The sequence below is a fragment of the Pipistrellus hanaki genome (assembly GCF_964339955.1).
Source record: "Pipistrellus hanaki genome assembly, chromosome: 1".
In the NCBI taxonomy this organism is placed as follows: domain Eukaryota; kingdom Metazoa; phylum Chordata; class Mammalia; order Chiroptera; family Vespertilionidae; genus Pipistrellus; species Pipistrellus hanaki.
Window position 1 is genome coordinate 91,480,679 of NC_140503.1, and position 17,374 is coordinate 91,498,052.

The 17,374-nt window shown below is 37.4% G+C and overlaps 1 long non-coding RNA gene across 9 annotated transcripts in view; it reads right to left on the bottom strand.

Annotated features, from left to right (window-relative positions):
• LOC311618836 overlaps positions 1-17,374 on the bottom strand; it is a 105,517-nt gene that overhangs the window by 16,345 nt on the left and 71,798 nt on the right. For 5 of the 9 annotated variants that reach the window (XR_014794374.1, XR_014794375.1, XR_014794376.1 and 2 more), the window contains one exon: positions 10,036-12,319. The exons of 1 other annotated variant lie outside the window; for it this stretch is intronic. This is a non-coding gene — a long non-coding RNA (uncharacterized lncRNA). Of the gene's footprint in view, positions 1-8,417; positions 9,567-10,035; positions 12,320-17,374 lie in introns of those variants that run through there. 3 more of the 9 variants (XR_014794370.1, XR_014794371.1, XR_014794373.1) reach the window with 2 other exon arrangements.

Here is a 17,374-nt window from a genome sequence, read left to right on the forward strand (position 1 = left end):
CTTGTAGTTTTTTAGTTTATCTATTTATTCTCATACCAGACCAATTGTTTTTTAATTCAAACATTTTATTGTAATGCTACAGGCCCGGTACATGAAATTCATGCACTGGGGGACAGGAGGTATCTGTTATCCCAGCCTGTACCCTCTCCCATCTGGGACCCGCTGCCAGGCCTAAACCGGCAGTCAGACACCCATCTCACAATCTGGACTGCTGGCTCCCAACTGCTCCCCTGCCTGCCTGCCTGATTGACCCCAACTGCTTCTGCCTGCATGCCTGAGCGCCCCTTAACCTCTCCCCTGCCAGACTGGCCATCCCTAACTGCCTTCCTCTGCAGGCCTGGTTCCCCCACAACTGCCCTCCCCTGCTGGCCATCTTGTGGCAGCCATCTCGTGATGACATCATCGTGGCCATCTTGCGACCACATGGGGGGCCATCTTGTGATGACATGAGTACGGCCATCTTGTAACCAGATGGGGGTGGCCATATTGTGCAAGGGCATGATGGTCAATTTGCATATTTCCTCTTTATTATATAGCATAGGCACACACTTTTAAAAATCAGATTGTAGAGAGTGTGTTAATAATACAAATAATAGGCCTCCAATTTTCCTTTACTCTATAGCCTGTTCATCAGAAACAAACACATTTAGCCATTTCTGCCTTAATTTTTTTCTAACATTATCTATATGTTGCTAAATAATAAAGTGCAGCCCTTGTCATTTTCTACTGAATTCCTGCTATGATAGATCAGGATTTAGCACATTTATACTATTTTATTTCCTTTCCCTCTGCTGTCTATATTTTAATGTTTTATTACTGTTTTTCCCTTATTTTTTGGTTACCTTTGTGATTGAAAACAATATATCTAAATTTCTATTTCCTGTTCTATCAACTTCAACAGTGAATCTTGATTGCCTGATTTTTAATATGAGAGTATTACTGCTTATGCCCTTTCTTAAAATTTTAAACTTCTACCTTTGATATATCTTATTTTTTGTTGTCACAGTTATGTACAATTTGCCTCTATCAACAATTAAATATATTGATTCTGTGGTGGAAATCAATAAAACAGTGTTTATCAGGGTTTTATAATTATTCCTCATTCTAGGGTCAAATTCCTTCTCTCCTGTTCCAAGATCACAGTGCCATTTGCCTTAAAAGATAATATGCTAATATCATGTAAAATCAAAAAGATTTTTTTTTAATTCTGTAATTTGCTCAAAATAATAGTAAATGTTTGGTAGGCTTCACTTGTTTAGCCATATGGACTTAGAGTTTCGTTTGTGGGAAAGTTTTTAATTACAGATTTAATATCTTTATAAATTTATTTTTATTTTTTATTTCTTCTTATGAGTTTTAAAAAGTCGTGTTTTTAGAGATGTTTGTTCATTTTGTCTATATTTTTATTTCAGGGTGCATAAATGTTTTTCACATCCTGAAATGCTAATTTTAATTTCTGAAAATATCTTTGGTTGTGTATTTTTTTCATTATAAAAATGGCTGCCAAAACCAGTTTGGCTCAGTGGATAGACAGCGTCGGCCTGCGGACAGAAAGGTCCCGGGTTCGATTCCGGTCAAGGGCATGTACCTTGGTTGAAGGCACATCCCCAGTAGGGGGTGTGCAAGAGGCAGCTGATCGATGATTCTCCCTCATCGATGTTTATAACTCTCTGTCCCTCTCTGTTCCTCTCTGTAAAAAAATCAATAAAATATTTTTTAAAAATGGCTAGTGTCTATTTCTTAATCAATTTTACTAGGCATTTTTAATTTAATTAGTCTTCTAAGAAGTGAAATTGCTGGACCCCAACTTGTAATAAGTGTATTATACTTTTTATTTTCTAAATAGTTTTTACAAGGTTACATACCTACCAGTATATGAGATTTTCAATAAGTCCACATTCTTGCCCAAACCTGACAGTGTTAGTCCTTTTTATTTTAGCCATGAATGGGTAGCATACCTTGTGATTTGAATTTACTTATATCTTATAACTAATTATTTTAAGCACCTCATCACATGTTTGCCTTTTAGATATCTTCTTTCATGAAGCATGATTATATAGTTTGCCTATTTCTTTATTGGTTAATTCTCTTTATAAAGAGTTCTTTATATATATTTTTAATGTTTTTGCACCTTTACATGTGTGTCCCTTTTAGGTTATATGTTTGCAAAAGTCATCTCACAACATCTTGGCTTGCCTTTACTTTCCTTAATGTTGTTAGATCAACAGTTTCTTAACTTTGCGTAGTCCTATGAATCAAATAGTGTATATGATTTGTTTATGTTCTATTTATCAATTATGTTTGTGCTTTTAAAAGTCATCCCTTATCCCCAAAGCATTAATATATTTTCCTGTGATTTATTCCAGAAGTTTATTGATTTTGCCTTTACATTTTTTATTTTTTAAATTAAGTTATTATCTGTGTACATATTTTAACATTGCCCCACTCCCTTCCATACATACCCTCCCGCCCCAGAGTTTTGTGTCCGTTGGTTGTACTTATATGCATGTATGCAAGTCCTTTGGTTGATCTATTATCTCCCCCAGATCTCCCTACCCTCCCTGCTGTAATTTGACAGTCTGCTTGTTGTTTTACTGTCTCTATATCTCTCTTTTGGTTCATCAGTTTATAATGTTCTTTATTATCCATAAATGAGTGAGGTCATGTGGTGTTTCTCTTTCATTGACTGGCTTATTTCACTCAGCATGATGTTCTCCAATTCCATCCAGGTTGCTGCAAATGATGAGAATTCCTTCTTTTTATGGCAGCATAGTATTCCATTGTGTAGATGTACCATGGTTTTTGATCCAATCATCTGCTGACGGGCACCTAGGCTGTTTCCAAATTCTAGCTATTATAGATTGTGCTGCTATGAACATAGGGGTGCATATATCCTTTCTGATTGGTGTTTCTAGTTTCTTGAGATATATTCCTAAGAGTGCCTTTACATTTAGATTAAAATCCACCTAGAACTGATTTTGAATATGATTTTTTTCAACATGGCATTAATAATTGAAAAGACTATTCTTTTCTCATTGCACATCAGTATCATTTTTGTCATAAATCAAAGACTGTATATTTTGGTTTGTTTCTTTTTCATTTCTTAGTTTGTCTCTCCTTATGCAAATGGCACATGGATTTTATCATTATAATTCTCTAATTACTTTTGATGTATAATAGTATAAGTTATTCAAATTAGCATTTCATCAAAATTATCTTTGCTATTTGTAGACCTTTTACTTCCATATAAATTTTCACATCAGCTTGTTAATTTCCACCAAACAGTGTCTGCATTTACTTTATAGATGAATTTGTGGAGACTAGATAGCTTAACAATATTACCCTTCCAATATATAACATACCCATTTTTTAGATAGCTTTAATCCATTTCTTTGATATTTTGTCATTTTTTGCATAGAATTTTGCACATTTTTCATTAGATTCGTTCCTATTTAATATTTTGATCCTACTATATAGCTACATTTAATTTTTTCATTTTATAACTCCATTGTTAGTATGTAGAAATAAAGATTTTTGTCTTGATCTTTTATTTAGTGTCCTTACTAAGTTAAATTATAAATAGTTACAGTTTGTAGATTATTTTGCATATCCAACATATGACAGCTTTATTTCTTCCTCTTTAACCATTCTACTTTATTCTTGCCTTATTGCACTGGCTAGGACCTCTATTACAATGATAAATAGAATAGTGATAATAGGCATATTTGTCTCATTCCTAATAAAAGGAAGAAAACATTTACTATACCAAAATTAAATATGATGTTTGCTCTAAGATTTTTATATATACACTAGAGACCCGGTGCATGAAATTCATGTTTGGGGGTAGAGGGTCCCTCAGCCCAGCCTGCACCCTCTCCAATCTGGAACCCTTCGAGGGATGTCCAACTGCCCGTTTAGGACTGATCCCAGTAGGATTGGGCTTAAGCGGGCAGTCAGACATTCCTCTCACAATCCAGAACTGCTGGCTCCCAACTCCTCACATGCCTGCCTTCCTGATTGCCCCTAACTGCTTCAACCTGCCAACCTGTTTGCCCCTAACTGCCCTCCCCAATAGGCCTGGTCCCTCCCAACTGCCCTTCTCTGCTGGCCATCTTGTGGCAGCCATGTTGTGTCCACATAGGGGCAGCTATCTTTGACCACATGGGGGCAGCCATCTTGTGTGTTAAAGTGATGATCAATTTGCATATTACTCTTTTATTAGATAGGATATTCATCCAATTAAGAAACTACTCTTCTATATTCACTTTGCTTAATGCCTTTCTTTTTAATTATTGGGGTTAATATTTATCAAATACTTTTTTTTTGCATATATTGACATAATAATTTTTTCTGCTTTTTCTCAGTGAATATGGTGAATTTCATTTTTTCATTTCTATTATGTTAAGCCAACCTTGTTTTCCTGTAATAAATCCAAAAAGATTTTATATGTTTGTTTTTATAAATTGCTGGATTTAATTTGCTAATATTTTGTTTTGGATCATGCATCTACGTTCATGAGAAAAATCAGCTTTACCACTCTCTTTCTTTGTAATGATCTTGACAATTTTTATATCAGGATTATGCTGGACTCATAAAAGTTAATTGAGAAGTAGCCTCCCTTTTTCTAATATTGGGAAGACATTTTCTAAGAGTAGCATTTTATCTTCCTTGAGGTTTGGAAATGTTCTGGACCTTGAAATTTCTCAGTGGAAAGGTATTTAATTGTAGGTTTAAAAGTTTTAAATAGATATTCAGATTTTTCAATTTTCTTTTGTATCAGTTGTAATAAAATACATTATTTGTTCATTTCTTCAAAGTTTGTAAATGTATTATCTAAATTTATTTCCAATATCTTTTATTTTTTTTCAATGTCTATGTGATCTTTTGTTTTCCAGTTCTAAATATTGGTTATGTATGCTCTTTTTTTTTTCTTTCTCTGTATTCAGAGAACTAAGTTAACCTTTCAGAGAACACAATTTAATAGATTTTTAAAAAATTTTTTCTCTATTGTACTTATGCTTTCTATTTTATTAATTTCTCCTCTTGTTATAAGTTTTCTTCTAACTACATTCTCAGGTTAACTTGCTGGGAAGTTGTATTTTTCCCCTACTTTTTTTGAGGTGAAGAGTAGCATCCCTGGTCTTTACATTTTTTAAATATATACATTTTATTGATTTTTTTTTTTACAGAGAGGAAAGGAGAGGTATAGAGAGTTAGAAACGTCGATGAGAGAGAAACATCAATCAGCTGTCTCCTGTACACCTCCTACTGGGGATGTGCCCACAACCCAGGTGCATGCCCTTGACCAGAATCGAACCTGGGATCTTTTAGTCCACAGGCTGACACTCTATCCACTGAACCAAACCAGTTTTGGCTAAACTTCCTTTTTTTAAAACATATAGATTTGATAGTTATGAATTTTCTTTAAGCACGGCATTAGTTGCATTCAACATATTGTATTTTGATATGCCATATCATTATATTCATTTAGTGCAAAATATCATTTAGTTCCATCAGGACTTCTGTTTTTGACTCACGGTTTTTATTTTACTACTTTTTCATTAAAAAAAAATTTAATGTTGACATATTTGCAGGTATCTCCCTTTTTCCCACCCTTTGTATATCTCTATTTACCCATTTCTCCTTCCCTTAGACTTTGCCAAACTATTATCCCTGTCCACGGGATATGCATATGTTCTTTAGTTAACCCCTTTACTTCCTTTATCCAGTCACCCTCAGGCAACAGCTAGTCTGTTCCATGTATCCATGCTTCTGGTTCCATTTTGTTTTCCAATGTATTTTGTTCATTAGATTCCATGAGATCATATGGTATTAGTCTCTCTCTGATTGGTTTATTTCACTTAGCATAATACTCTTCAGGTCCATCCATGCTGTTGCAAAGAATAAAAGTTCATTCTTTTTTTATAGCCATGTAGTATTCCATTATGTAAATGTACAATAACTTTTTTCTATTATTAATTTTTAAAAATCATAACCTGAGGATATTTTTTCCATTGCTTTTTAGAGAAAGTGAAAGGGGCGAGGTGAGGGGGAAGAGAGAGAAAAAATGAGAAACATTGACGTGAGAGAGAAAAGTCAACTGGATGCCTCCCACAGAGTCCTAACTGGGGCTGAAATCAAACCTGCAACCTATGTACATGCTCTTGACCAGGAATCAAATCTTTGACCCTTTGGTACACGGCCAATCCTCTAACCATTGAGAAACATGGGCCAGATCTATAGCATAACTTTTTTATCCACTCATCTGCTGATGGGCACTTAGTTTGTTTCTATATCTTGTCTATTATAAATAATGTTATAAATATAAGATGCATATATTCTGATTGCTGTTTCAGGATTCTTAGGATATATTCCTAGAAGTGAGATCAATGGGTCAAATGGTAGTTCCATTTTTTTTTTTAATTTTTAAGGTAACTTCATACTATTTTCCACAGTATCTACACTAGTCTGCATTCCCACCAGCAGTGCACAAGGGTGCTCTTTTCTCCACAACTTTGTCAACACTGTTATTTACTGATAGTCATTCTGACAGGTATAAGGAAATACCTCGTTGCAGTTTTTATTTGCACCTCTCTTATAATTAGTGATCTTAAGCAAATTTTCATGTGTCCATTGGCATCTGTATGTCAAGAACAGGCTTATAGATCAATGGAACACAATAGAGAGCCCCCAAATCAACCCACATCATTTTTATTAATTTGATAAAGAAGGTAATGGAATCAAGACAGTCTCTTCAATAAATAGTGTTGGGAAAATTGGACAGGTACTTGCAAAAAAAAAATGAAACTATACTACCAATTTACACTATACACAAGAATGAACTCAAAATGGATAAAAGACATAAATGTAAGTTATGAAACCATAAAATTCTAGAAGAAAATACAGGCCATAAAATCTCAGACATCTCTCACAATAGTATTTTTGCTGATATGTCTTCAAAGATTAGGAAACCTCAGGAAAAGTCCTACAAATTGGACTACATCAAGCTAAGAAGCTTTTGCGCACAGCAAAAGAAGCCATCAACAAAATGAAAAGAGAACCCACAGTATGGGAGAATGTATTCGCCAATGAAACATCCAATAAGGGGTTAATTTCCAAAATATAGAAAGAATTTATACAACTCAACACTAGAAGATAACCCAAGTAAGATATGGGCAAAGAACCTGAATAGACACTTCTCCAAGATTTATTTTTAAATGAATTGCTTAAGCTTATAAGTATTTGAGAATTCTGTAGTGATTATTTTTGTTTTATTTTTAGTTTAATGCCACTGTTTTTTGAAATTTGTTGATACTTATTTTATGGCCTAGTGAATGTTCAATTTTGAAAACATTCAGCAAATGTGATCTGAGAAAGAATATATTCTATTGATATTATTAGAGGCGTGCACAAAATTCATGAATTGCGGGGAGGGGGTGTCCCCTCAGCCAAGCTTACACCCTTTCTAATCCAGGACCCCTCGGGGAATGTCTGACTGCTGGTTTAGGCCTCACAATTCAGGACCACTGGCTCCTAACTGCTCATCTGCCTGATCCCCCCTAACTGCCTCTCCTGCCAGCCTGATCACCCCTAAACACCCTCTGCCTGCCTAATTGCCCCTAACTGCCCACCTGCCAGCCTAATCACCCCTAACTGCCTCTGCCAGCTGGCCTGATTGCCCCCAACTGTCCCCCTGCCAGTATGGTCACTGCTAATTGCCCCCCTGCCAGCCTAATAGCCCCTTACTGTCCCCCTGCTTGCCTGGTCGCCCCTAACTGATGCCCCTCACTGGCCGGGTTTCCCCTCACTGCCCCCCCCACCAGCCTGGTTGCTCCCAGCTCCCCCCCCCCCCCCCAACACACTGGCCTGGTCACCCCTTATTGTTCCCCCCATGCTGGCCTGGTCACCCTAACTGCCCCCTTTGTTGGTCTGGTTACCCCAAACTTCCACCCTCACCACCCTGGTCACCCCTCACTGCCCCCCCAGTCAGCCTGGTCACCCCCAACTGCCCCCCTGCTGGCCTAGTTGCCTCCAACTTCCCCCCTGCCAGCCTGCTATTCAGTCATTTGGCTGTCCCTCACTAACCCCCCTGCTGGCCTTGTTGCCCCATGCAGCCTGCTGTTCAGTTGTTGGTCAGGTTGCTTTGGTCGTGATGGCCCCTAGCTTTTTATATAGTAGGATTGTTAAGTACATTGTTAATGAGGTTAATTTTGTTAATTATATTGTTCACATTTCTTATCCCTCTCTTTAATTGTTTATAAATAATTGTAAAGTACATCTATTTACAGATAAAGTTACATTATTATATTTTTCAGTTTTTGAATTTCCATTTGTTCTATTTTTTAGGTTTAGTACTCTGGTAAAATTCTTTATCGTGATTTTAAAGTTTTTCTAACATAATAATGTCTATTACTATATTTTTAAGTACATGTCTAATTCCAATTATCTGAGTCATCTATGGGTCCTATGTTTTGGTATGCCTCCTATTTTATTTAGTGATAGATATTGTGACAAAAAATTTTTTTAAGGCTTTTAATGCTATTATTTTTATCCAAAGAGACTTTCCCCTGTCCTCTGTGAGGCATCTAGATAATAGGCTCTGGTGAGTTCAATCAGCAGCTAAGTTTATCAAAGTGAAGTTATAATCTTTACAAGGGTTTTTTTTGTTTTTGTTTTTTTGTTTGTTTGTTCGTTTGTTTTTTGTTTTGTTTTGTTTTGTTTTTTACCTACAGGCCTGGAGTAGCCTCCAAGGATTCCCAAGTGAAAGCCTGAGTGTATACAAGAGCCCTCTTCCCTTTTGGAAGATTTTAAAATGCAATGATTGTTTCCCAGGCTCCATGAGACTATCAAAAATTCCACTGTTTCAGCTTAGTTTCCTAGACTTTGCCCTGTCCAGTTTAATATTCATTAAATGTTTCACAGAAAAAAAAAAATGATGCCAAATGTTGAGCTTCCTTCAATATTCTTTTTCTCTAGGATATTGGTCCTTTAAGTCCTTGCCACTTCAGTGGAAGCATTAATGAGCTTTATTGTTTGAAAAGAAAATCCAAAACTTAAAGGATGATTTTCCATTCATTAATGCTTTTCCTGTTCCATCACTACGAAGTTCTCCAAACTCAAGGTTATTTAATATTACAAGTTCTAGAATCTAGTTGGTTAGTTTTGTTTTAGAAGGCTTATTTAGTAGAGATTTATATTTTAACCACTATAAAACTCATTGACAGGAAAACTAACTAAGATTTAATATCATTTTACTCAATTGATTTTTTCATTAATTATTTATGGCCAAGTGTCTCCCTATTAATCCTATGTCAGGTATATGGTTTTAGAGGTGCTTGGTCATCAAATTAGAAACAAAAGACTTAGAGTAATTTTAGATTTTCCCAAAGTCAATTCTTTCACGAGTCTGTATGATTTAAATTTCTCTTGGAATAAATGTCATTTTAAATTAAGCTTTAATGACACAGAGGGGGAGGGGGAAGTTACCTTTCTGGCAATCCATTTTTTTGTAGATTAAAAACTCAAATCCAACTTTAGGAAATCAATCAGAGGCTGTGACTTTCCACCTGAAAAATTTATTACATTTGTTAAAAATTTTAATATATAGAAGAGTCAGAATTTTTTTTTAAAATCTACACATTGTAAAATGTAGCCCAGCAAGGAAGAAACACACCAAAATCTGAGCTAATATTTTTTAAACCTTCCAGGTAAATATTTTTGAAATATTATTATAAAGTGTATTTTAAAGCTCCTTTTTATAAAATGCAAAGATTTCATCAACACTTTAATTACTTTCAGTGTGTTGTCAACTGATAAGCCATGAGCTGTTTTGTTCTTATCATATAAAATTGTTTTGGAAAGAAATTTAATAAAAATCAATTTGTCTGATAAACAAATGAATCCATTACATCAAAGGTGAATACATTTTTATTTTTTTAAAAGCTTTATTGTTGAAAGTATAAAATATGCTCCCCCTTTTTCCCACTGACCTCTCAAAGCCCACCCTCACTCCCCACCCTATTATCTGTGTCCATGGGTTATATACTATGCATACAAACTCATTAGTTAATTTCTTCCCACCTACCCACTCTCCCCTGCCTTCCCTCTGAGGTTAGTCAGTCCATTTGATGCTTCTATGTCTCTGGATCTATTTTTGTTCATCAGTTTATATTGTTCATTAGATTACACGTATGAGTGAAATCTGACTTGCTTATTTCACTTAACATAATGCTCTTCAGGTCCAACCATGCTCTTGCAAATGGTAAGAGCTATTTTTTATAGCTGCATAGTTTTCTATTGTGTAGATTTAACACAATTTTTTAATTCACTTCTCTGTTGATGTGTACTTAGGCTGGTTCCAAATTTTAGCTATTGTAATCTGTGCTGCTATGAACAACCCAGAAGTGGGTTCCCTTTTCTCCACATCCTTGCCAGCACTTGTCATTTGTTAATTTGTTGATGATAGCCATTCTGACAGGTTTTCAGTGGTATCTCATTGTTGTTTTGATTTGCATCTCTCAGATGATTATTGACTTTGAGCACTGTTTCATATGCCTTTGGGCCTTTGGGCCTTCTGTATGTCCACTTTGGAGAAGTGTCTATTTAGGTCCTTTCCAATTTTTTTTAATTGGATTGTTTAACTTCCTTTTGTTAAGTTGTATGAGTTCCCTATAAATTTTGGAGATTAACCCTTTATGGTTAATCATTGGCACATATGTTCTTCTATGTGGTGGGCTCTCTTTTTTTGTTGATGGTTTCTTTTGATGTACAAAAGCTTTTTATTTTTATATAGTCCCATTTGTTTATTTTTTCCTTACTTTCCATTGTCCTAGGAGATGCATTGCTATGAGATGTATGAGATTTTGCAACCTATAGTTTATTCTAGGATTTTTATTGTTTCATGACTTACTTTTAAGGCTTTTATCCATTTTTAATTTATTTTTGTGTATGGTGTAAGTTGGTGGCCCCATTTCATTTTTTTTGCATGTATCTGTCCAATTTTCCCAACACCATTTATTGAAGAGACTGTCTTCACTCCATTGTATGCTCTTGTCTCCTTTATCAAATATTAATTGAGCATAATGGCTTGGGTTGATTTCTGGGTTCTCTGTTCTGTTCTATTGGTCTATAAGCCTCTTCTTGTGCCAATCCCAGGTTGTTCTGAGTACTGTGGCTTTTGGAAAAAAGCATTAAACAAAATCCTATACTTTTTAATAGGTAACTTAAACCAAAAATAACACTATGAAAACTAACATTTGTTTTCCCTCAGTATTGGCCCATAAATAGTAGGCTCAGGTACAATTTCCCAATTATAATAACATGAATAGATATTTGATGTAGCTTATTATCTAAAAAATAATGCATATTAAAACAAGAGATTATTTATTGGCAGCAAAGTGTTTCTTCAGGGCTTAATTTAGAATTCCTGAAATAACAAAGTCTCAGTCTTAAAAGTGATCCTCTGTAGTTATTATTTAGGGAAAATATTATTGCTTCATAGCAGTTTCAGATACTTAATTGAACAGTTTTTTTTTTTAAATTAAGGCTTTTGGTACAATACCAAGGCATTGGAAGGCTGATGTGAATGAACACATGCAGTACTAGAAGGTGGGCTTCCTGGAATGATTGGGAGGTTTGAGCACAGAGGTAGAAGAGGTCATTCCTCTCATGTTTAGTGATATCTAGAGGACTTTTGGGTATCCTGCTACTTTATCAGCTTCTACCCATGCCCTAGGGTTGTACATGCAGATAGAAATGTTGGGCAATGATGGTTTAATTAATCTAACTGTACTCATTCATGATCAGAGAGCAACCAAACATGAGGTCTGAGCAGATGGAACTGTAGTGGGGTTTGCGTGCAAAACTTGGCTGATCTAATAGGTTAGAATAGGTTGGATTAGATTTCAGCACTGCACAGGTTAAATATACTTTAGACTTCACAAGCAACAGAAGAGTCTGATTATATATATATATATATATATATGTTTTATTGATTTTTTACAGAGAGGAAGGGAGGAGATAGAGAGCTAGAAACATAGATGAGAGAGAAACATCGATAAGCTGCCTCGTGCACACTCCCTACTGGGGATGTGCCCACAACCAAGGTACATGCCCTTGACTGGAATCAAACTTGGTACCCCTCAATCCGCAGGCCGACACTCTATCCACTGAGCCAAACCGGTTAGGGCAAGTGTCTGATTCTTGTAAGTTCTTGTGATAGCAAGACAAGCTTCTGATCTTGAAAATACAGAGGGAGGAGCTCAAGTGTGCAGGAGTAAGATAAGGATGAGGTCTGGAACTTCTAAGGCACAGGTTCAATCTGATAAAAAAAAAAGCATATAGTGAGAATCCATTTTTATCAGAGTCAGGAGTGCAACATCAGTATGGACATTAGAGCAAGGCTGATTTAAAGCTGAACCCCTAAAAGTATCTCCAACGGCTTCCTACACTCTAACCAGAAATAGAATTGATCTTAGCATGTGGTGCAGGGCCAAGTCTCCAGTAATCACTCAGTAGTCCCAGTTGTGGGATAGGAGGATTATAAGAGAAGGGAATTGTTTAGTCACTGTAGCTTTCTTTACTCTAGGGATTTTTTTTCTGTAGATTTCTTATTCTTCTCCATGGTTCTTAATTTTGAAAATATGGAGGGAGTTTTTGCCTTGATCATCAGGTATCATTCTTGTGACACATAATAGATGCTCAGCAGGGTTAGAGCAGGGGCCACAAATCCCCTTCCTGACATGGCTTCAGTTTGGCCAAGGCCTTACAGATGGCCCAGAACCCTGGGTTTTTCTCTCTGACTGAGGACTAAAAAATGACTGGAATTCCCTGGGTTTTAATCTGCTGACTGAAGACTAAATAATAACTGGAAGTGTCCATGACTGAACTACGGTCTTCATACTTCCAAAACACTAAAATAAATGTCCTTAATGGAACTGTTGGCTAGGGAAAATACATCTATAGAATTCTTACTTATACTTCTATCCAAATATTTTTTCTCTTATTCCAAACTTTCAGCAGATTGCTTAATCATTTGGAAAGGTGCTGAGCCAGCAGTTGGCCTTGCTCAGCCCAGATCTAACCGCACAGCAGTAGAGTGATGCCTGGTCCTATGCAAGTCTATGTCTTAGTAGGCCAGTCCCTTCAGGACACTCACACAGCTAAACATATTTTTTTCAGTCTCCTCAGTCCAGAGTATCATAATAGTGACTTGGAAAGTAAAGGTACCAATAAACCAGGAGAGCCTGGGACCTGATGAGTAGGTACATGCAACAAGGAGAAGCATATTCTTGTGGTCAGGTGAGGATGAGCTGAGGACATTCAGCTGCAAGTGAAGAGAAATCTAGCACACAAAAAAGCAAAAACACCTGTCTGATGTTCAGATTATAGACCCAAATAGTAGGCAGTCAGGAGGAGCAAAGTGTAGGGATAAAACGATGGTCTACAGATTTTTACAAACCCTCAATGGAATTCTAAAGCTTCCATTGACTATCCACTACTTCATCCATCCAACATTTTCTACAACTTTCTGTGCTCCAGTACTATACAAGACATGTGACAGGTCCAAATACTATCAGTGAAATATGATTTTCTACACAGAAGTAAGAATAGGATAAAATAAGGAAATTTCTATTTATGAAGTATTTACCACCTGCCAGGCACTTTCATATTGAGGAATTAATTTAAGCCTCAAAACAATCCTGTAGACATTATTATCACCAGTTCTGAAGAATGGTAAAGTGCACATTTCATGAAAGTAGGATAAAAAGGAATAAATCCAGAGTGAAGATGATCATCCATGGGACTTACATGAGATACAATCTGAATCTCTGCCTATTTACCTGTAAAACAAATGATACCTGTCTTGAAGGATAGTTTTAAGGAGGGAATTGCATTAAATGACAAATATTAAAGTCAATACTGCAGGGTTTAACAACAAGTAAGTGTTGTGAAATGTGTCTTCTACATTACATCAGAAATCTTACAAGAGGCATAGGGGAGAGGCTACCGATGACAAGGATGGGGCCTGGCCAGGATAACATACAATAATCCTTGCACTGAGAAAAACTGGTGTGGGTCATTCTGGCCATAGGTAACATGCCTCAGAAATCCCAGGCTTAGCCACCAATTATAAGGGGCCTGGAAAACCAAGGCAGGAGTGAGTAGAAAGCAGAGGATTAGTCATTAGCACAAAGCAGAAGTCCAGTCACTGGAGCTGAGGCACAAGGTTAGGGAAGGACTTGTCAGAACAAGAGTGTTGCTGCATTTCAGCAGGGGCCTGTAGCATCATCCCTGCCAAGAGAAAAGTCATTGTCAGAATTCCTGCCTGTATATTCCCATCTCCAGGAGTTATGGCTCTCAGTGCTTCCTCCCATCATTCAGCAACTGCCAAGTTGTCTGCACCTGTCTCCAGCCTTGTTTTCCAGATTCCATGGACTGACCCTCTCTGTCTCTGGTGTTCTCTTCTCCCAGCTAGGTTTAATGGTAAGTTCACTCAAAGATAGGTCATCCAAAGTCCAGGCCCTTTGAACTGCTTGATGAGTCACCAGACCTATGGAAGGCTTAGTCTGCCAGTGGGAGAAGTGGCTCCAGATGGGGAAGGAAGTGACTGTAGACATAGAGCCTAGAGTTCAAAAAAGGTACTTTCTCTCACTTCTGTTCATTAATTATTCCATAATTGAAGAGCAGGGTAGAAAGTTTGCTTTGTTTCTATATAATTCACGCAATTTGGCCTGGTTGGCATTACAGAATAATCACATTTCTCTAGGTTTGAACTCCTACCCAGCATCCACCCTAGGAAATTTGCTTCCTTGAATACCCACCAGTAAGTTCCCACTTATTTTCTACTTGAACCCATGTCCACAAAACATCAGTAGAAAAGGTTTTTAGATATGGAATCAGAGAGGATATAAAAGCAAAGAAGGATATATATTTGAGTGGTAGATCCAGAATATAAATTATTAAAAAGTTATGAAGAATTGTCATCTTCATTTAGAACACTATTTGGCACACCTTTAAATTCAAATTCTTCCACTTGTCAGAGCTTACATAAAACCCTTCCATGATCACCATTAATAATTTCTTCCTTCTCAAGAGTTCCTTAGTCCCTCTTATATTTTTGTCTTTTCACATTTATTACTTCTTACATAGATGGATCCAAGTTCAGTAATGCCTAAAGTTTAAACACTGCAGGGAGCCCCTTCAGGAAAAATAAGGGGAAGTGATCAGAAAAATATTGCATATGAACATAAATATTTATTTAGAATGACAAAATCACAAAATCTAATAAAACAATATTTTCATTAAGTAATTACCTGTTGGAATTATTTATTGTAATATCCTATCTAATAAAAAAAAGTAATAAGCAAATTGACCATCACTCCAACACACAAGATGGCTGCCCCCATGTGGACACAAGATGGCCATCACAAGATGGCCTGGAGGGAACAGCAGTTATGGGTGATCAGGCCAGCAGGGGAGGGCAGTTAGGGGCAACCAAACTGGGAGGGGAAGGCAGTTAAGGGTGATCAGGCCAGCAGGGAGGGAAGTTAGGGGTGACCAGGCCTGCCAGGGAAGGACAGTTGGGAGGGACCAGGCCTGCAGGGAAGGGCAATTGAGGACGACGAGGCCTGCAGCTAGGGGCAACCAGGCTGGCAAGGGAGGGCAGTTAGGGGTAACCAGGCTAGCAGGAGAGGGCAGTTAGGGGCAATCGGGCTGGCATGGGAGCAATTAGGCATCAATCAAGCCGGCAGGGGGTGATCAGGCTGGCAGGCAGAAGCAGTTAGGGGCAATCAGGCAGCCAGGCAGGTAAGTGGTTGGGAGCCAACAGTCCTGGATTGTGAGAGAGACCCCAGATTAAAAAGGGTGCAGGCGGGGCTGAGGGACACGTTCCCCCCTCCCCCCCTGCACAAATTTCTTGCACTGCGCCTCTAGTTTTCTATAGAGAAAATAGAAAGACAATTCAGACTTTTCTCTCTAATGTTGGTCACAATTGTTTTATTGTTGGTAACTGAAATAAATAACACATACATCTATAATATACACATAATCTTTGTTGTCCTACCACCAGGTTGTCACCAGATGCCTATACATTCTGTGTTTTCATGCAGTTACCAATAATAAGGAAAAAATGTATGGTGTATGTATAATTGCATAACTATTTATGCTGTGTTATTGGGAGTATTCCTGACTTTAGATAGTTCTGTTTTGACCAGGCACTGCCAAGAATCAAAACACCTGTTTACAGTTTTCCATATCTGATTAGAAGAATTTCCACAGACTAACTATTGGCTCCCTAGACTTCCAACCTTGTGTCCCATCCATCTGTCTTGGCTGGGACTAATATGCCAGCCCACCCCACAATTGGTTGAGGTAGTGTCCTCTGTGTCCACCTCTCACCCCATGGGCCCGGCCACTCTGCTAAGCTCCAGGCAACCCTCTGCATTCCATGACAGTGCACTCTGCCCTCACATGCTGCTCACCCTAAGTGAGAAAAAAGGAGAGCAGTTGGCCCACAGACAACTACACAGAAAGATAGGGCTCATGGCTGGTGAGTGCAGTGGCAGCGGTAGGAGCCTCTCCTGCCTCTGTGGCAGTGCTAAGGAGCAGCGAGCTGAGTGGTTAGGAGTAGTGAGCAGGCTAGTGGTAAGGAGCGAGGGGTCCCGGACTGTGAGAGGAATTTCCAACTGCTAGCAGGTGGACATCTACTGAGGGGTCCTGGACTGTGATAGGGTGCAGGCCAGGCTGAGGGACCCCCAGTGCACCGGGCCTCTAGTATATATATTATCTGGTTAATTTCTTCCCACCCCTTTTTTCTCCCTTCCCTCTAAGATTCATATCCCTAGTTCTTAACACAGCGTGGCACAGGCTAGGTATTAATTTTGAATAAATAGAGAAGTATGCAAATTAAAATAGAAAACACACTTGTACTATATGATTTATCAAATTTGGATACATTATCATATTTGGTCTGCAGTTTTCTTTTAAGAAATATTGCAGACAATGTGGAAGCCACCTAGGCAAGCTTCCTGGATCGTATTCACCTCCCTCCATCACTAACACTATTGTTGCTCAGTAATTTGGTGTTTATCTTTCTCATGGAAGTTCTTCTGCTTTGCGACATATTTACCCCTTAATAATAACAGCATTGTTTTCAAATTTTATAAACTTTATATAACTGACACTATGTTCTACATAATCAGCCTACACTTATTTCCTTCTATCGATACATTATGTTTTTCAAAAAGATCCCTGTTTATACCTGTAGTTACAGTTCATTTTATGTTGTATATGGTCATTTTTGCCTGCCTGTATCACAATTTGTTTATCAATTCTCCTATTGATGAAAATTTAAATGATTTCAGATTTTTATTCT